Consider the following 21,931-nt stretch of genomic DNA (forward strand, 5'->3'; position numbering starts at 1 on the left):
AGAACAGCCTTAGCGAAAGGCTTCTTGAAGGGAAAGATGTAACTCTGTGAGATGAATTAACAGAACACAGAGCAGTTTCTCAGAAAGCTTCTTTCCAGTTTTGAACGGAAGATATTTCCTTTTTCACCATACCCCTCTATAGGCTTCCAAATATTACTTTCCCAATTCCACAAGAACAGCCTTAGCGAAAGGCTTCTTGAAGGGAAAGATGTAACTCTGTGAAATGAATTAACAGAACACAGAGTACTTTCTCAGAAAGCTTCTTTCCAGTTTTCAACGGAAGATATTTCCTTTTTCACCATAGCCCTCTATGGGCTCGAAGTATCCCTTTGCCAATTCCAGCAGAACAGCCTTAGCGAAAGGCTTCTGGAAGGGAAAGATGTAACTCTGTGAGATGAATTAACAGAACAGAGAGCAATTTCTCAGAAAGCTTCTTTCCAGTTTTGAACGGAAGATATTTCCTTTTTCACCATAGCCCTCTATGGGCTTCCAAATATCACTTTGCCAATTCCACAAGACAGCCTTAGCGAAAGTGTTCCTGAAGGGAAAGATGTAACTCTGTGAGATGAATTAACAGAACACAAAGCAGTTTCTCAGAAAGATTCTTTCCGGTTTTGAACGGAAGATATTTCCTTTTTCACCAAAGCCCTCTATGGGCTTCCAAATATCCCTTTGCCAATTCCACAAGAACAGCCTTAGCGAAAGGCTTCTTTAAGGGAAAGATGTAACTCTGTGACATGAATTAACAGAACACAGAGCAGTTTCTCAGAAAGCTTCTTTCCAGTTTTGAACGGAAGATATTTCCTTTTTCACCATAGCCCTCTAGGGCTTCCAAATATCCCTTTGCCAACTATACAAGAACAGCCTTATCGAAAGACTTCTTGAAGGGAAAGATGTAACTCTGTGAGATGAATTAACAGAACACAGAGCAGTTTCTCAGAAAGCTTCTATCCACTTTTGAACGGAAGGTATTTGCTTTTTCACCATAGCCCTCTATTGGCTTCCAAATATCCCTTTGCCAATTCCACAAGAACAGCCTTAGCGAAAGGCTTCTTGAAGGGAAAGATGTAACTCTGTGAGATGAATGAACAGAACACAGAGCAGTTTCTCAGAAAGCTTCTTTCCAGTTTTGAAAGGAAGATATTTCCTTTTTCACCATAGCCCTCTAAGGGCTTCCGAATATCACTTTGCCAATTCCACAAGAACAGCCTTAGCGATAGGCGTCTTGAAGGGAAAGATGTAACTCTGTGAGATGAATTAACAGAACACAGAGCACTTTCTCAGAAAGCTTCTTTCCAGTTTTTAACGGAAGGTATTTCCTTTTTCACCATAGCCCTCAATGGGCTTCCAAATATCCCTTTGCCAATTCCACAAGAACAGCCTTAGCGAAAGGCTTCTTGAAGGGAAAGATGTAACTCTGTGAGATAAATTAACAGAACACAGAGCAGTTTCTCCGAAAGCTTCTTTCCAGTTTTGAACGGAAGATATTTCCTTTTTCACCATAGCCCTCTATGGGCTTCCAAATATCCCTTTGCCAATTCCACAAGAACAGCCTTAGCGAAAGGCTTCTTGAAGGGAAAGATGTAACTATGTGAGATGAATTAACAGAACACAGAGCAGTTTCTCAGAAAGCTTCTTTCCAGTTTTGAACGGAAGATATTTCCTTTTTCACCATAGCCCTCTAGGGCTTCCAAATATCCCTTTGCCAACTATACAAGAAGAGCCTTATCGAAAGACTTCTTGAAGGGAAAGATGTAACTCTGTGAGATGAATTAACAGAACACAGAGCAGTTTCTCAGAAAGCTTCTATCCACTTTTGAACGGAAGGTATTTCCTTTTTCACCATAGCCCTCTATTGGTTTCCAAATATCCCTTTGCCAATTCCACAAAAACAGCCTTAGCGAAAGGCTTCTTGAAGGGAAAGATGTAACTCTGTGAGATGAATGAACAGAACACAGAGCAGTTTCTCAGAAAGCTTCTTTCCAGTTTTGAAAGGAAGATATTTCCTTTTTCACCATAGCCCTCTAAGGGCTTCCGAATATCACTTTGCCAATTCCACAAGAACAGCCTTAGCGATAGGCTTCTTGAAGGGAAAGATGTAACTCTGTGAGGTGAATTAACAGAACACAGAGCAGTTTCTCAGAAAGCTTCTTTCCAGTTTTTAACGGAAGGTATTTCCTTTTTCACCATAGCCCTCTATGGGCTCGAAGTATCCCTTTGCCAATTCCAGCAGAACAGACTTAGCGAAAGGCTTCTAGAAGGGAAAGATGTAACTCTGTGAGATGAATTAACAGAACACAGAGCAGTTTCTCAGAAAGCTTCTTTCCAGTTTTGAACGGAAGATATTTCCTTTTTCACCATAGCCCTCTACGGGCTTCCAAATTCCCTTTGCCAATTCCACAAGAACAGCCTTAGCGAAAGGCTTCTGGAAGGGAAAGATGTAACTCTGTGAGATGAATTAACAGAACACAGAGCAGTTTCTCAGAAAGCTTCTTTCCAGTTTTGAACGGAAGATATTTCCTTTTTCACCATAGCCCTCTATGGGCTTCCAAATATCCCTTTGCCAATTCCACAAGAACAGCCTTAGCGAAAGGCTTCTTGAAGGGAAAGATGTAACTCTGTGAGATGAAGTAACAGAACACAGAGCAGTTTCTCAGAAAGCTTCTTTCCAGTTTTGAACGGAAGATATTTCCTTTTTCACGATAGCCCAATATGGGCTTCCAAATATCCCTTTGCCAATTCCACAAGAACAGCCTTAGCGAAAGGCTTCTTGAAAGGAAAGATGTAACTCTGTGAAATGAATTAACAGAACACAGAGCAGTTTCTCAGAAAGCTTCTTTACAGGTTTGAACGGAAGATATTTCCTTTTTCACCTTAGCCCTCTATGGGCTTCCAAATATCCGTTTGCCAATTCCACAAGAACAGCCTTAGGGAAAGGCTTCTTGAAGGGGAAGATGTAACTCTGTAGATGAATTAACAGAACACAGAGCAGTTTCTCAGAAAGCTTCTTTCCAGTTTTGAACGGAAGATATTTCCTTTTTCACCATAGCCCTCTATGGGCTTCCAAATATCCCTTTGCCAATTCCAAAAGAACAGCCTTAGCGAAAGGCTTCTTGAAGGGAAAGATGTATCTCTGTGAGATGAATTAACAGAACACAGAGCAGTTTCTCCGAAAGTTTCTTTCCAGTTTTGAATGGAAGATATTTCCTTTTTCACCATAGCCTTCTATGGGCTTCCAAATATCCCTTTGCCAATTCCACAAGAACAGCCTTAGCGAAAGGCTTCTTGAAGGGATAGATGTAACTCTGTGAGATGAATTAACAGAACACAGAGCAGTTTCTCAGAAAGCTTCTTTCCAGTTTTGAACGGAAGATATTTCCTTTTTCACCATAGCCCTCTATGGGCTTCCAAATATCCCTTTGCCAATTCCACAAGAACAGCCTTAGCGAAAGGCTTCTTGAAGGGAAAGATGTAACTCTGTGAGATGAATGAACAGAACACAGAGCAGTTTCTCAGAAAGCTTCTTTCCAGTTTTGTACGGAAGATATTTCCTTTTTCACCGTAGCCCTCTATGGGCTTCCAAATATCACTTTGAAAATTCCACAAGAACAGCCTTAGCGAAAGGCTTCTTGAAGGGAAAGATGTAACTCTGTGAGATGAATTAACAGAACACAGAGCAGTTTCTCAGAAAGCTTCTTTCCGGTTTTGAACGGAAGATATTTCCTTTTTCACCATAGCCCTCTATGGGCTTCCAAATATCACTTTGCCAGTTCCACAAGAACAGCCTTAGTGAAAGGCTTCTTGAAGGGAAAGATGTAACTCTGTGAGATGAATTAACAAAACACAGAGCAGGTTGTCAGAAAGCTTCTTTCCAGTTTGAACGGAAGATATTTTCTATTTCACCATATCCCTCCATGGGCTTCCAAATATCCCCTTGTCATTCCACAAGAACAGCCTTAGGGAAAGGGTTCTTGAAGGCATAGATCTAACTCTGTGAGATGAATTAACAGAACACAGAGCAGTTTCTCAGAAAGCTTCTTTCCAGTTTTGAACGGAAGATATTTCCTTTTTCACCATAGCCCTCTATGGGCTTCCAAATATCCCTTTGCCAATTCCACAAGAACAGCCTTAGCGAAAGACTTCTTGAAGGGAAAGATGTAACTCTGTTAGATGAATTAATAGAACACAGAGCAGTTTCTCAGAAAGCTTCCTTCCAGTTTTGAACGGAAGATATTTCCTTTTTCACCATAGCCCTTTATGGGCTTCGAAATATGCCTTTACCAATTTCACAAGAACAGCCTTAGCGAAAGGCTTCTTGAGGGGAAAGATGTAACTCTGTGAGATGAATTAACAGAACACAGAGCAGTTTCTCAGAAAGCTTCTTTCCGGTTTTGAACGGAAGATATTAACTTTTTCACCATAGCCCTCTATGGGCTTCCAAATATCCCTTTGCCAATTCCACAAGAACAGCCTTAGCGAAAGGCTTCTTGAAGGGAAAGATGTAACTCTGTGAGATGAATTAACAGAACACAGAGCAAATTCTCAGAAAGCTTCTTTCCAGTTTTGAACCGAAGATATTTACTTTTTCACCATATCCCTCCATGGGCTTCCAAATATCCCTTTGCCAATTATACAAGAACAGCCTTATCGAAAGACTTCTTGAAGGGAAAGATGTAACTCTGTGAGATGAATTAACAGAACACAGAGCAGTTTCTCAGAAAGCTTCTTTCCAGTTTTGAACGGAAGATAATTCCTTTTTCAACATAGCCCTCTATTGGCTTCCAAATATCCCTTTGCCAATTCCACAAGAACAGCCTTAGCGAAAGGCTTCTGGAAGGGAAAGATGTAACTCTGTGAGATGAATGAACAGAACACAGAGCAGTTTCTCAGAAAGCTTCTTTCCAGTTTTGAACGGAAGATATTTCCTTTTTCACCATAGCCCTCTATGGGCTTGCAAATATCACTTTGCCAATTCCACAAGAACAGCCTTAGCGAAAGGCTTCTTGAAGGGAAAGATGTAACCCCGAGAGATGAATTAACAGACCACAGAGCATTTTCTCAGACAGTTTCTTTCCAGTTTTGAACGGAAGATATTTCCTTTTTCACCATAGCCCTCTATGGGCTTCCAAATATCACTTTGCTAATTCCACAAGAACAGCCTTAGCGAAAGGCTTATTGAAGGGAAAGATGTAACTCTGTGAGATGAATTAACAGAACACAGAGCACTTTCTCAGAAAGCTTGTTTCCAGTTTTGAACGGAAGATATTTCCTTTTTCACCATAGCCCTCTACGGCCTTCCAAAATTCCCTTTGCCAATTCCACAAGAACAGCCTTAGCGAAAGGCTTCAAAGGGAAAGATGTAACTCTGTGAGATGAATTAACAGAACACAGAGCAGTTTCTCAGAAAGCTTCTTTCCAGTTTTGAACGGAAGATATTTCCTTTTTCACCATAGCCCTCTATTGGCTTCCAAATATCCCTTTGCCAATTCCACAAGAACAGCCTTAGCGAAAGACGTCTTGAAGGGAAAGATGTAACTCTGTGAGATGAATTAACAGAACACAGAGCAGTTTCTCAGAAAGCTTCTTTCCAGTTTTGAACGGAGGATATTTCCTTTTTCAAGATAGCCCACTATGGGCTTCCAAATATCCCTTTGCCAATTCCAAAAGAACAGCCTTAGCGAAAGGCTTCTTGAAGGGAAAGATGTAACTCTGTGAAATGAATTAACAGAACACAGAACAGTTTCTCAGAAAGCTTCTTTCCAGGTTTGAACGGAAGATATTTCCTTTTTCACCTTAGCATTCTATGGGCTTCCAAATATCCCTTTGCCAATTCCACAAGAACAGCCTTAGCGAAAGGCTTCTTGAAGGGGAATATGTAACTCTGTAGATGAATTAACAGAACACAGAGCAGTTTCTCAGAAAGCTTCTTTCCAGATTGAACAGAAGATATTTCCTTTTTCACAATAGCTCTCTATGGGCTTCCAAATATCCCTTTGCCAATTCCAAAACAACAGCCTTAGCGAAAGGCTTCTTGAAGGGAAAGATGTATCTCTGTGAGATGAATTAACAGAACACAGAGCAGTTTCTCCGAAAGCTTCTTTCCAGTTTTGAACGGAAGATATTTCCTTTTTCACCATAGCCCTCTATGGGCTTCCAAATATCCCTTTGCCAATTCCACAAGAACAGCCTTAGCGAAAGGCTTCTTGAAGGGAAAGATGTAACTATGTGAGATGAACTAACAGAACACAGAGCAGTTTCTCAGAAAGCTTCTTTCCAGTTTTGAACGGAAGATATTTCCTTTTTCACCATAGCCCTCTATGGGCTTCCAAATATCCCTTTGCCAATTATACAAGAACATCCTTATCGAAAGACTTCTTGAAGGGAAAGATGTAACTCTGTGAGATGAATTAACAGAACACAGAGCAGTTTCTCAGAAAGCTTCTTTCCACTTTTGAACGGAAGATATTTCCTTTTTCACCATAGCCCTCTATTGGCTTCCAAATATCCCTTTGCCAATTCCACAAGAACAGCCTTAGCGAAAGCCTTCTTGAAGGGAAAGATGTAACTCTGTGAGATGAATTAACATAACACAGAGCAGTTTCTCAGAAAGCTTCTTTCCAGTTTTGAACGGAAGATATTTCCTTTTTCACCATAGCCCTCTATGGGCTTCCAAATATCCCTTTGCCAATTCCACAAGAACAGCCTTAGCGAAAGGCTTCTTGAAGGGAAAGATGTAACTCTGTGAGATGAATTAACAGACAACAGAGCACTTTCTCAGAAAGCTTCTTTCCAGTTTTCAACGGAAGATATTTCCTTTTTCACCATAGCCCTCTATGGGCTCGAAGTATCCCTTTGCCAATTCCAGCAGAACAGCCTTAGCGAAAGTCTTCTGGAAGGGGAAGATGTAACTCCGTGAGATGAATTAACAGAACACAGAGCAGTTTCTCAGAAAGCTTCTTTCCAGTTTTGAACGGAAGTTATTTCCTTTTTCACCATAGCCCTCTAGGGGCTTCCAAATATCCCTTTGCCAATTCCACAAGAACAGCCTTAGCGAAAGGCTTCTTGAAGGGAAAGATGTAACTCTGTGAGATGAATTAACAGAACACAGAGCAGTTTCACAGAAAGCTTCTTTCCAGTTTTGAACGGAAGATATTTCCTTTTTCACCATAGCCCTCTAAGGGCTTCCAAATATCCCTTTGCCAATTCCACAAGAACAGCCTTAGCGAAAGGCTTCTTTAAGGGAAAGATGTAACTCTGTGACATGAATTAACAGAACACAGAGCAGTTTCTCAGAAAGCTTCTTTCCAGTTTTTAACGGAAGATATTTCCTTTTTCACCAGAGCCCTCTATGGGCTTCCAAATATCCCTTTGCCAATTCCACAAGAACAGCCTTAGCGAAAGGCTTCTTGAAGGGGAATATGTAACTCTGTAGATGAATTAACAGAACACAGAGCAGTTTCTCAGAAAGCTTCTTTCCAGATTGAACAGAAGATATTTCCTTTTTCACAATAGCTCTCTATGGGCTTCCAAATATCCCTTTGCCAATTCCAAAACAACAGCCTTAGCGAAAGGCTTCTTGAAGGGAAAGATGTATCTCTGTGAGATGAATTAACAGAACACAGAGCAGTTTCTCCGAAAGCTTCTTTCCAGTTTTGAACGGAAGATATTTCCTTTTTCACCATAGCCCTCTATGGGCTTCCAAATATCCCTTTGCCAATTCCACAAGAACAGCCTTAGCGAAAGGCTTCTTGAAGGGAAAGATGTAACTATGTGAGATGAACTAACAGAACACAGAGCAGTTTCTCAGAAAGCTTCTTTCCAGTTTTGAACGGAAGATATTTCCTTTTTCACCATAGCCCTCTATGGGCTTCCAAATATCCCTTTGCCAATTATACAAGAACATCCTTATCGAAAGACTTCTTGAAGGGAAAGATGTAACTCTGTGAGATGAATTAACAGAACACAGAGCAGTTTCTCAGAAAGCTTCTTTCCACTTTTGAACGGAAGATATTTCCTTTTTCACCATAGCCCTCTATTGGCTTCCAAATATCCCTTTGCCAATTCCACAAGAACAGCCTTAGCGAAAGCCTTCTTGAAGGGAAAGATGTAACTCTGTGAGATGAATTAACATAACACAGAGCAGTTTCTCAGAAAGCTTCTTTCCAGTTTTGAACGGAAGATATTTCCTTTTTCACCATAGCCCTCTATGGGCTTCCAAATATCCCTTTGCCAATTCCACAAGAACAGCCTTAGCGAAAGGCTTCTTGAAGGGAAAGATGTAACTCTGTGAGATGAATTAACAGACAACAGAGCACTTTCTCAGAAAGCTTCTTTCCAGTTTTCAACGGAAGATATTTCCTTTTTCACCATAGCCCTCTATGGGCTCGAAGTATCCCTTTGCCAATTCCAGCAGAACAGCCTTAGCGAAAGTCTTCTGGAAGGGGAAGATGTAACTCCGTGAGATGAATTAACAGAACACAGAGCAGTTTCTCAGAAAGCTTCTTTCCAGTTTTGAACGGAAGTTATTTCCTTTTTCACCATAGCCCTCTAGGGGCTTCCAAATATCCCTTTGCCAATTCCACAAGAACAGCCTTAGCGAAAGGCTTCTTGAAGGGAAAGATGTAACTCTGTGAGATGAATTAACAGAACACAGAGCAGTTTCACAGAAAGCTTCTTTCCAGTTTTGAACGGAAGATATTTCCTTTTTCACCATAGCCCTCTAAGGGCTTCCAAATATCCCTTTGCCAATTCCACAAGAACAGCCTTAGCGAAAGGCTTCTTTAAGGGAAAGATGTAACTCTGTGACATGAATTAACAGAACACAGAGCAGTTTCTCAGAAAGCTTCTTTCCAGTTTTTAACGGAAGATATTTCCTTTTTCACCAGAGCCCTCTATGGGCTTCCAAATATCCCTTTGCCAATTCCACAAGAACAGCCTTAGCGAAAGGCTTCTTGAAGGGGAATATGTAACTCTGTAGATGAATTAACAGAACACAGAGCAGTTTCTCAGAAAGCTTCTTTCCAGATTGAACAGAAGATATTTCCTTTTTCACAATAGCTCTCTATGGGCTTCCAAATATCCCTTTGCCAATTCCAAAACAACAGCCTTAGCGAAAGGCTTCTTGAAGGGAAAGATGTATCTCTGTGAGATGAATTAACAGAACACAGAGCAGTTTCTCCGAAAGCTTCTTTCCAGTTTTGAACGGAAGATATTTCCTTTTTCACCATAGCCCTCTATGGGCTTCCAAATATCCCTTTGCCAATTCCACAAGAACAGCCTTAGCGAAAGGCTTCTTGAAGGGAAAGATGTAACTATGTGAGATGAACTAACAGAACACAGAGCAGTTTCTCAGAAAGCTTCTTTCCAGTTTTGAACGGAAGATATTTCCTTTTTCACCATAGCCCTCTATGGGCTTCCAAATATCCCTTTGCCAATTATACAAGAACATCCTTATCGAAAGACTTCTTGAAGGGAAAGATGTAACTCTGTGAGATGAATTAACAGAACACAGAGCAGTTTCTCAGAAAGCTTCTTTCCACTTTTGAACGGAAGATATTTCCTTTTTCACCATAGCCCTCTATTGGCTTCCAAATATCCCTTTGCCAATTCCACAAGAACAGCCTTAGCGAAAGCCTTCTTGAAGGGAAAGATGTAACTCTGTGAGATGAATTAACATAACACAGAGCAGTTTCTCAGAAAGCTTCTTTCCAGTTTTGAACGGAAGATATTTCCTTTTTCACCATAGCCCTCTATGGGCTTCCAAATATCCCTTTGCCAATTCCACAAGAACAGCCTTAGCGAAAGGCTTCTTGAAGGGAAAGATGTAACTCTGTGAGATGAATTAACAGACAACAGAGCACTTTCTCAGAAAGCTTCTTTCCAGTTTTCAACGGAAGATATTTCCTTTTTCACCATAGCCCTCTATGGGCTCGAAGTATCCCTTTGCCAATTCCAGCAGAACAGCCTTAGCGAAAGTCTTCTGGAAGGGGAAGATGTAACTCCGTGAGATGAATTAACAGAACACAGAGCAGTTTCTCAGAAAGCTTCTTTCCAGTTTTGAACGGAAGTTATTTCCTTTTTCACCATAGCCCTCTAGGGGCTTCCAAATATCCCTTTGCCAATTCCACAAGAACAGCCTTAGCGAAAGGCTTCTTGAAGGGAAAGATGTAACTCTGTGAGATGAATTAACAGAACACAGAGCAGTTTCACAGAAAGCTTCTTTCCAGTTTTGAACGGAAGATATTTCCTTTTTCACCATAGCCCTCTAAGGGCTTCCAAATATCCCTTTGCCAATTCCACAAGAACAGCCTTAGCGAAAGGCTTCTTTAAGGGAAAGATGTAACTCTGTGACATGAATTAACAGAACACAGAGCAGTTTCTCAGAAAGCTTCTTTCCAGTTTTTAACGGAAGATATTTCCTTTTTCACCAGAGCCCTCTATTGGCTTCCAAATATCCCTTTGCCAATTCCACAAGAACAGAATTAGCGAAAGGCTTCTTGAAGGGAAAGATGTAACTCTGTGAGAGAATGAACAGAACACAGAGCAGTTTCTCAGAAAGCTTCTTTCCAGGTTTGAACGGAAGATATTTCCTTTTTCACCATAGCCCTCTATGGGCGTCCAAATATCACTTTGATAATTCCACAAGAACAGACTTAGCGAAAGGCTTCTTGAAAGGAAAGATGTAACTCCGAGAAATGAATTAACAAACCACAGAGCATTTTCTCAGAAAGCTTCTTTCCAGTTTTGAACGGAAGATATTTCCTTTTTCACCATAGCCCTCTATGGGCTTGTAGTATCCCTTTGCCAATTCCAGCAGAGCAGACTTAGCGAAAGGCTTCTAGAAGGGAAAGATGTAACTCTGTGAGATGAATTAACAGAACACAGAGCAGTTTCTCTGAAAGCTTCTTTCCTGTTTTGAACGGAAGATATTTCCTTTGTCACCATAGCCCTCTATGGGCTTCGAAATATGCCTTTACCAATTTCACAAGAACAGCCTTAGCGAAAGGTTCCTTGAGGGGAAAGATTTAACTCTGTGAGATGAATTAACAGAACACAGAGCAGTTTCTCAGAAAGCTTCTTTGCAGTTTTGAACGGAAGATATTTCCTTTTTCACCGTAGACCTGTATCGGCTTCCCAATATCCCTTTGTCAATTCCACAAGAACAGATTTAGCGAAAGGCTTCTTGAAGGGATACATGTAACTCTGTGAGATGAAATAACAGAACACAGAGCAGTTCCTCAGAAAGCTTCTTTCCAGTTTTGAACGGAAGATATTTCCTTTTTCACCATGGCCCTCTTTGGGCTTCCAAATATCCCTTTTCCAATTCCACAAGAACAGCCTTAACGAAAGACTTCTTGAAGGGAAAGATGTAACTCCGTGAGATGAATAAACAGAACACAGAGCAGTTTCTCAGAAAGCTTCTTTCCAGTTTTGAACGGAAGATATTTCCTTTTTCACCATAGCCCTCTATGGGCTTCCAAATATCACTTTGCCAATTGCACAAGAACAGCCTTAGCGAAAGGCTTCTAGAAGGGAAAATGTAACTCTGTGAGATAAATTAACAAAACACAGAGCAGTTTCTCAGAAAGCTTCTTTCCAGTTTTGAACGGAAGATATTTCCTTTTTCACCATAGCCCTCAATGGGCTTTCAAATATCACTTTGCCAATTCCACAAGAACAGCCTTAGCGAAAGGCTTCTTGAAAGGAAAGATGTAACTCTGTGAGATGAATTAACAGACCACAGAGCAGTTTCTCAGAAAGCTTCTTTCCGGTTTTGAACGGAAGATATTTTGTTTTTCACAATTGCCCTCTATGGGCTTCCAAATATCACTTTGCCAATTCCACAAGAACAGCCTTAGCGAAAGGCTTATTGACGGGAAAGAGGTAACTATGTGAGATGAATTAACAGAACACAGAGTAGTTTCTCAGAAAGCTTCTTTCCAGTTTTGAACGGAAGATATTTCCTTTTTCACCATAGCCCTCTATGGGCTTCCAAATATACCTTTGCCTATTATACAAGAACAGCCTTATCGAAAGACTTCTTGAAGGGAAAGATGTAATTCTGTGAGATCAATTAACAAAACACAGAGCAGTTTCTCAGAAAGCTTCTTTCCAGTTTTGAACGGAAGATATTTCCTTTTTCACCATAGCCCTCTATGGGCTCGAAGTATTCCTTTGCCAATTCCAGCAGAACAGACTTATCGAAAGGCTTCTAGAAGGGAAAGTTGTAACTCTGTGAGATGAATTAACAGAACACAGAGCAGTTTCTCAGAAAGTTTCTTTCCAGTTTTGAACGGAAGATATTTCCTTTTTCACCATAGCCCTCTACGGGCTTCCAAAATTCCCTTTGCCAATTCCACAAGAACAGGCGTAGCGAAAGGCTTCTGGAAGGGAAAGATGTAACTCTGTGAGATGAATTAACAGAACACAGAGCAGTTTCTCAGAAAGCTTCTTTCCAGTTTTGAACGGAAGATATTTTTTTTTTCACCATAGCCCTCTATGGGCTTCCAAATATCCCCTTGCCAATTCCACAAGAACAGCCGTAGCGAAAGGCTTCTTGAAGGGAAAGATGTAACTCTGTGAGATGAATTAACAGAACACAGGGCAGTTTCTCCGAAAGCTTCTTTCCAGTTTTGAACGGAAGATATTTCCTTTTTCAACATAGCCCTCTATGGGCTTCCAAATATCCCTTTGCCAATTCCACAAGAACAGCCTTAGCGAAAGACTTCTTGTAGGGAAAGATGTAACTCTGTGAGATGAATTAACAGAACACAGAGCAGTTTCTCAGAAAGGTTCTTTCCAGTTTTCAACGGAAGATATTTCCTTTTTCACGATAGCCCACTATGGGCTTCCAAATATCCCTTTGCCAATTCCAGAAGAACAGCCTTAGCGAAAGGCTTCTTGAAGGGAAAGATGTAACTCTGTGAAATGAATTAACAGAACACAGAGCAGTTTCTCAGAAAGCTTCTTTCCAGTTTTTAACGGAAGATATTTCCTTTTTCACCAGAGCCCTCTATGGGCTTCCAAATATCACTTTGCCAATTCCACAAGGACAGCCTTAGCGAAAGGCTTATTGAAGGGAAAGAGGTAACTATGTGAGATGAATTAACAGAACACAGAGCAGTTTCTCAGAAAGCTTCTTTCCAGTTTTGAACGGAAGATATTTCCTTTTTCACCATAGCCCTCTATGGGCTTCCAAATATCCCTTTGCCAATTATACAAGAATAGCCTTATCGAAAGACTTCTTGAAGGGAAAGATGTAACACTGTGAGATGAATTAACAGAACACAGAGCAGTTTCTCAGAAAGCTTCTTTCCAGTTTTTAACGGAAGATAATTCCTTTTTCACCATAGCCCTCTATTGGCTTCCAAATATCCCTTTGCCAATTCCACAAGAACAGCTTAGCGAAAGACGTCTTGAAGGCAAAGATGTAACTCTGTGAGATGAATTAACAGAACACAGAGCACTTTCTCAGAAAGCTTCTTTCCAGTTTTCAACGGAAGATATTTCATTTTTCACCATAGCCCTCTATGGGCTCGAAGTATCCCTTTGCCAATTCCAGCAGAACAGCCTTAGCGAAAGGCTTCTGGAAGGGGAAGATGTAACTCTGTGAGATGAATTAACAGAACACAGAGTAGTTTCTCAGAAAGCTTCTTTCCAGTTTTGAACGGAAGTTATTTCCTTTTTCACCATAGCCCTCTAGGGGCTTCCAAATATCCCTTTGCCAATTCCACAAGAACAGCCTTAGCGAAAGGCTTCTTGAAGGGAAAGATGTAATTCTGTGACATGAATTAACAGAACACAGAGCAGTTTCTCAGAAAGCTTCTTTCCAGTTTTGAACGGAAGATATTTCCTTTTTCACCCTAGCCCTCTATGGGCTTCCAAATATCCCTTTGCCAATTATACAAGAACAGCCTTATCGAAAGACTTCTTGAAGGGAAAGATGTAACACTGTGAGATGAATTAACAGAACACAGAGCAGTTTCTCAGAAAACTTCTTTCCAGTTTTTAACGGAAGATAATTGCTTTTTCACCATAGCCCTCTATTGGCTTACAAATATCCCTTTGCCAATTCCACAAGAACAGCCTTAGCGAAAGGCTTCTTGAAGGGAAAGATGTAACTCTGTGAGATGAATTAACAGAACACAGAGCACTTTCTCAGAAAGCTTCTTTCCAGTTTTCAACGGAAGATATTTCCTTTTTCACCATAGCCCTCTATGGGCTCGAAGTATCCCTTTGCCAATTCCAGCAGAACAGCCTTAGCGAAAGGCTTCTGGAAGGGGAAGATGTAACTCTTTGAGATGAATTAACAGAACACAGAGCAGTTTCTCAGAAAGCTTCTTTCCAGTTTTGAACGGAAGTTATTTCCTTTTTCACCATAGCCCTCTAGGGGCTTCCAAATATCCCTTTGCCAATTCCACAAGAACAGCCTTAGCGAAAGGCTTCTTGAAGGGAAAGATGTAACTCTGTGAGATGAATTAACAGAACACAGAGCAGTTTCACAGAAAGCTTCTTTCCAGTTTTGAACGGAAGATATTTCCTTTTTCACCATAGCCCTCTAAGGGCTTCCAAATATCCCTTTGCCAATTCCACAAGAACAGCCTTAGCGAAAGGCTTCTTTAAGGGAAAGATGTAACTCTGTGACATGAATTAACAGAACACAGAGCAGTTTCTCAGAAAGCTTCTTTCCAGTTTTGAACGGAAGATATTTCCTTTTTCACCAGAGCCCTCTATGGGCTTCCAAATATCCCTTTGCCAATTATACAAGAACAGCCTTATCGAAAGTCTTCTTGAAAGGAAAGATGTAACTCTGAGAGATGAATTAACAGACCACAGAGTATTTTCTCAGAAAGTTTCTTTCCAGTTTTGAACGGAAGATATTTCCTTTTTCACCATAGCCCTCTACGGGCTCGTAGTATCCCTTTGCCAATTCCAGCAGAGCAGCCTTAGCGAAAGGCTTCTAGAAGGGAAAGATGTAACTCTGTGAGATGAATTAACAGAACACAGAGCAGTTTCTCAGAAAGCTTCTTTCCTGTTTTGAACGGAAGATATTTCCTTTGTCACCATAGCCCTCTATGGGCTTCAAAATATGCCTTTACCAATTTCACAAGAACAGCCTTAGCGAAAGGCTCCTTGAGGGGAAAGATTTAACTCTGTGAGATGAATTAACAAAACACAGAGCAGTTTCTCAGAAAGCTTCTTTCCAGTTTTGAACGGAAGATATTTCCTTTTTCACCATGGCCCTCTTTGGGCTTCCAAATATCCCTTTTCCAATTCCACAAGAACAGCCTTTGCCAAAGGCTTCTAGAAGGGAAAATGTAACTCTGTGAGATAAATTAACAGAACACAGAGCAGTTTCTCAGAAAGCTTCTTTCCAGTTTTGAACGGAAGATATTTCCTTTTTCACCATAGCCCTCAATGGGCTTTCAAATATCACTTTGCCAATTCCACAAGAACAGCCTTAGCGAAAGGCTTCTTGAAGGGAAAGATGTAACTCTGTGAGATGAATTAACAGACCACAGAGCAGTTTCTCAGAAAGCTTCTTTCCGGTTTTGAACGGAAGATATTTTGTTTTTCACCATTGCCCTCTATGGGCTTCCAAATATCACTTTGCCAATTCCACAAGAACAACCTTAGCGAAAGGCTTATTGACGGGAAAGAGGTAACTATGTGAGATGAATTACCAGAACACAGAGTAGTTTCTCAGAAAGCTTCTTTCCAGTTTTGAACGGAAGATATTTCCTTTTTCACCATAGCCCTCTATGGGCTTCCAAATATCCCTTTGCCTATTATACAAGAACAGCCTTATCGAAAGACTTCTTGAAGGGAAAGATGTAAGTCTGTGAGATGAGTTAACAGAACACAGAGCAGTTTCTCAGAAAGCTTCTTTCCACTTTTGAACGGAAGATATTTAATTTTTCACCATAGCCCTCTATCTGCTTCCAAATATCACTTTGCCAATTCCACAAGAACAGCCTTAGCGAAAGCCTTCTTGAAGGGATAGATGTAACTCTGTGAGATCAATTAACAAAACACAGAGCAGTTTCTCAGAAAGCTTCTTTCCAGTTTTGAACGGAAGATATTTCCTTTTTCACCATAGCCCTCTATGGGCTCGAAGTATTCCTTTGCCAATTCCAGCAGAACAGACTTATCGAAAGGCTTCTAGAAGGGAAAGATGTAACTCTGTGAGATGAATTAACAGAACACAGAGCAGTTTCTCAGAAAGTTTCTTTCCAGTTTTGAACGGAAGATATTTCCTTTTTCACCATAGCCCTCTACGGGCTTCCAAAATTCCCTTTGCCAATTCCACAAGAACAGCCGTAGCGAAAGGCTTCTGGAAGGGAAAGATGTAACTCTGTGAGATGAATTAACAGAACACAGAGCAGTTTCTCAGAAAGCTTCTTTCCAGTTTTGAACGGAAGATATTTTTTTTTTCACCATAGCCCTCTATGGGCTTCCAAATATCCCCTTGCCAATTCCACAAGAACAGCCTTAGCGAAAGGCTTCTTGAAGGGAAAGATGTAACTCTGTGAGATGAATTAACAGAACACAGGGCAGTTTCTCCGAAAGCTTCTTTCCAGTTTTGAACGGAAGATATTTCCTTTTTCACCATAGCCCTCTATGGGCTTCCAAATATCCCTTTGCCAATTCCACAAGAACAGCCTTAGAGAAAGACTTCTTGTAGGGAAAGATGTAACTCTGTGAGATGAATTAACAGAACACAGAGCAGTTTCTCAGAAAGCTTCTTTCCAGTTTTGAACGGAAGATATTTCCTTTTTCACGATAGCCCACTATGGGCTTCCAAATATCCCTTTGCCAATTCCACAAGAACAGCCTTAGCGAAAGGCTTCTTGAAGGGAAAGATGTAACTCTGTGAAATGAATTAACAGAACACAGAGCAGTTTCTCAGAAGGCTTCTTTCCAGTTTTGAACGGAAGATATTTCCTTTTTCAACATAGGCCTCTATGGGCTTCCAAAATTCCCTTTGCCACTTCCACATGAACAGCCTTAGCGAAAGGCTTCTTGAAGGGGAAGATGTAACTCTGTAGATGAATTAACAGAACACAGAGCAGTATCTCAGAAAGCTTCTTTCCAGTTTTGAACGGAAGATATTTCCTTTTTCACCATAGCCCTCTATGGGCTTCCAAATATCCCTTTGCCAATTCCAAAAGAACAGCCTTAGCGAAAGGCTTCTTGAAGGGAAAGATGTATCTCTGTGAGATGAATTAACAGAACACAGAGCAGTTTCTCCGAAAGCTTCTTTCAAGTTTTGAACGGAAGATATTTCCTTTTTCACCATAGCCCTCTATGGGCTTCCAAATATCCCTTTGCCAATTCCACAAGAACAGCCTTAGCGAAAGACTTCTTGAAGGGAAAGATGTAACTCTGTGAGATGAATTAACAGAACACAGAGCAGTTTCTCAGAAAGCTACTTTCCACTTTTGAACGGAAGATATTTACTTTTTCACCATAGCCCTCTATTGGCTTCCAAATATCCCTTTGCCAATTCCACAAGAACAGCCTTAGCGAAAGGCTTCTTGAAGGGAAAGATGTAACTCTGTGAGATGAATTAACAGAACACAGAGCAGTTTCTCAGAAAGCTTCTTTCCAGTTTTGAACGGAAGATATTTCCTTTTTCACCATAGCCCTCTATGGGCTTCCAAATATCACTTTGCCAATTGCACAAGAACAGCCTTTGCCAAAGGCTTCTAGAAGGGAAAATGTAACTCTGTGAGATAAATTAACAGAACACAGAGCAGTTTCTCAGAAAGCTTCTTTCCAGTTTTGAACGGAAGATATTTCCTTTTTCACCATAGCCCTCAATGGGCTTTCAAATATCACTTTGCCAATTCCACAAGAACAGCCTTAGCGAAAGGCTTCTTGAAGGGAAAGATGTAACTCTGTGAGATGAATTAACAGACCACAGAGCAGTTTCTCAGAAAGCTTCTTTCCGGTTTTGAACGGAAGATATTTTGTTTTTCACCATTGCCCTCTATGGGCTTCCAAATATCACTTTGCCAATTCCACAAGAACAACCTTAGCGAAAGGCTTATTGACGGGAAAGAGGTAACTATGTGAGATGAATTACCAGAACACAGAGTAGTTTCTCAGAAAGCTTCTTTCCAGTTTTGAACGGAAGATATTTCCTTTTTCACCATAGCCCTCTATGGGCTTCCAAATATCCCTTTGCCTATTATACAAGAACAGCCTTATCGAAAGACTTCTTGAAGGGAAAGATGTAAGTCTGTGAGATGAGTTAACAGAACACAGAGCAGTTTCTCAGAAAGCTTCTTTCCACTTTTGAACGGAAGATATTTAATTTTTCACCATAGCCCTCTATCTGCTTCCAAATATCACTTTGCCAATTCCACAAGAACAGCCTTAGCGAAAGCCTTCTTGAAGGGATAGATGTAACTCTGTGAGATCAATTAACAAAACACAGAGCAGTTTCTCAGAAAGCTTCTTTCCAGTTTTGAACGGAAGATATTTCCTTTTTCACCATAGCCCTCTATGGGCTCGAAGTATTCCTTTGCCAATTCCAGCAGAACAGACTTATCGAAAGGCTTCTAGAAGGGAAAGATGTAACTCTGTGAGATGAATTAACAGAACACAGAGCAGTTTCTCAGAAAGTTTCTTTCCAGTTTTGAACGGAAGATATTTCCTTTTTCACCATAGCCCTCTACGGGCTTCCAAAATTCCCTTTGCCAATTCCACAAGAACAGCCGTAGCGAAAGGCTTCTGGAAGGGAAAGATGTAACTCTGTGAGATGAATTAACAGAACACAGAGCAGTTTCTCAGAAAGCTTCTTTCCAGTTTTGAACGGAAGATATTTTTTTTTTCACCATAGCCCTCTATGGGCTTCCAAATATCCCCTTGCCAATTCCACAAGAACAGCCTTAGCGAAAGGCTTCTTGAAGGGAAAGATGTAACTCTGTGAGATGAATTAACAGAACACAGGGCAGTTTCTCCGAAAGCTTCTTTCCAGTTTTGAACGGAAGATATTTCCTTTTTCACCATAGCCCTCTATGGGCTTCCAAATATCCCTTTGCCAATTCCACAAGAACAGCCTTAGAGAAAGACTTCTTGTAGGGAAAGATGTAACTCTGTGAGATGAATTAACAGAACACAGAGCAGTTTCTCAGAAAGCTTCTTTCCAGTTTTGAACGGAAGATATTTCCTTTTTCACGATAGCCCACTATGGGCTTCCAAATATCCCTTTGCCAATTCCACAAGAACAGCCTTAGCGAAAGGCTTCTTGAAGGGAAAGATGTAACTCTGTGAAATGAATTAACAGAACACAGAGCAGTTTCTCAGAAGGCTTCTTTCCAGTTTTGAACGGAAGATATTTCCTTTTTCAACATAGGCCTCTATGGGCTTCCAAAATTCCCTTTGCCACTTCCACATGAACAGCCTTAGCGAAAGGCTTCTTGAAGGGGAAGATGTAACTCTGTAGATGAATTAACAGAACACAGAGCAGTATCTCAGAAAGCTTCTTTCCAGTTTTGAACGGAAGATATTTCCTTTTTCACCATAGCCCTCTATGGGCTTCCAAATATCCCTTTGCCAATTCCAAAAGAACAGCCTTAGCGAAAGGCTTCTTGAAGGGAAAGATGTATCTCTGTGAGATGAATTAACAGAACACAGAGCAGTTTCTCCGAAAGCTTCTTTCAAGTTTTGAACGGAAGATATTTCCTTTTTCACCATAGCCCTCTATGGGCTTCCAAATATCCCTTTGCCAATTCCACAAGAACAGCCTTAGCGAAAGACTTCTTGAAGGGAAAGATGTAACTCTGTGAGATGAATTAACAGAACACAGAGCAGTTTCTCAGAAAGCTACTTTCCACTTTTGAACGGAAGATATTTACTTTTTCACCATAGCCCTCTATTGGCTTCCAAATATCCCTTTGCCAATTCCACAAGAACAGCCTTAGCGAAAGGCTTCTTGAAGGGAAAGATGTAACTCTGTGAGATGAATTAACAGAACACAGAGCAGTTTCTCAGAAAGCTTCTTTCCAGTTTTGAACGGAAGATATTTCCTTTTTCACCACAGCCCTCTATGGGCTTCCAAATATTACTTTGCCAATTCCACAAGAACAGCCTTAGCGAAAGGCTTCTTGAAGGGAAAGATGTAACTCTGTGAGATGAATTCACAGAACACAGAGCAGTTTCTCAGAAAGCTTCTTTCCAGTTTTGAACGGAAGATATTTCCTTTTTCACCATAGCCCTCTATGGGCTTCCAAATATCACTTTGCCAATTGCACAAGAACAGCCTTTGCCAAAGGCTTCTAGAAGGGAAAATGTAACTCTGTGAGATAAATTAACAGAACACAGAGCAGTTTCTCAGAAAGCTTCTTTCCAGTTTTGAACGGATGATATTTCCTTTTTCACCATAGCCCTCAATGGGCTTTCAAATATCCCTTTGCCAATTCCACAAGAACAGCCTTAGCGAAAGGCTTCTTGAAGGGAAAGATGTAAGTCTGTGAGATGAATTAACAGACCACAGAGCAGTTTCTCAGAAAGCTTCTTTCCGGTTTTGAACGGAAGATATTTTGTTTTTCACCATTGCCCTCTATGGGCTTCCAAATATCACTTTGCCAATTCCACAAGAACAACCTTAGCGAAAGGCTTATTGACGGGAAAGAGGTAACTATGTGAGATGAATTAACAGAACACAGAGTAGTTTCTCAGAAAGCTTCTTTCCAGTTTTGAACGGAAGATATTTCCTTTTTCACCATAGCCCTCTATGGGCTTCCAAATATCCCGTTGCCTATTATACAAGAACAGCCTTATCGGAAGACTTCTTCAAGGGAAAGATGTAAGTCTGTGAGATGAGTTAACAGAACACAGAGCAGTTTCTCAGAAAGCTTCTTTCCACTTTTGAACGGAAGATATTTAATTTTTCACCATAGCCCTCTATGGGCTTCCAAATATCACTTTGCCAATTCCACAAGAACAGCCTTAGCGAAAGCCTTCTTGAAGGGAAAGATGTAACTCAGTGAGATCAATTAACAAAACACAGAGCAGTTTCTCAGAAAGCTTCTTTCCAGTTTTGAACGGAAGATATTTCCTTTTTCACCATAGCCCTCTATGGGCTCGAGGTATTCCTTTGCCAATTCCAGCAGAACAGACTTATCGAAAGGCTTCTAGAAGGGAACGATGTAACTCTGTGAGATGAATTAACAGAACACAGAGCAGTTTCTCAGAAAGTTTCTTTCCAGTTTTGAACGGAAGATATTTCCTTTTTCACCATAGCCCTCTACGGGCTTCCAAAATTCCCTTTGCCAATTCCACAAGAACAGCCGTAGCGAAAGGCTTCTGGAAGGGAAAGATGTAACTCTGTGAGATGAATTAACAGAGCACAGAGCAGTTTCTCAGAAAGCTTCTTTCCAGTTTTGAACGGAAGATACTTTTTTTTTCACCATAGCCCTCTATGGGCTTCCAAATATCCCCTTGCCAATTCCACAAGAACAGCCTTAGCGAAAGGCTTCTTGAAGGGAAAGATGTAACTCTGTGAGATGAATTAACAGAACACAGGGCAGTTTCTCCGAAAGCTTCTTTCCAGTTTTGAACGGAAGATATTTCCTTTTTCACCATAGCCCCCTATGGGCTTCCAAATATCCCTTTGCCAATTCCACAAGAACAGCCTTAGAGAAAACTTCTTGTAGGGAAAGATGTAACTCTGTGAGATGAATTAACAGAACACAGAGCAGTTTCTCAGAAAGCTTCTTTCCAGTTTTGAACGGAAGATATTTCCTTTTTCACGATAGCCCACTATGGGCTTCCAAATATCCCTTTGCCAATTCCACAAGAACAGCCTTAGCGAAAGGCTTCTTGAAGGGAAAGATGTAACTCTGTGAAATGAATTAACAGAATACAGAGCAGTTTCTCAGAAGGCTTCTTTCCAGTTTTGAACGGAAGATATTTCCTTTTT

The sequence above is a fragment of the Chlorocebus sabaeus genome, chromosome 13, assembly GCF_047675955.1.
Source record: "Chlorocebus sabaeus isolate Y175 chromosome 13, mChlSab1.0.hap1, whole genome shotgun sequence".
Classification (NCBI taxonomy): domain Eukaryota; kingdom Metazoa; phylum Chordata; class Mammalia; order Primates; family Cercopithecidae; genus Chlorocebus; species Chlorocebus sabaeus.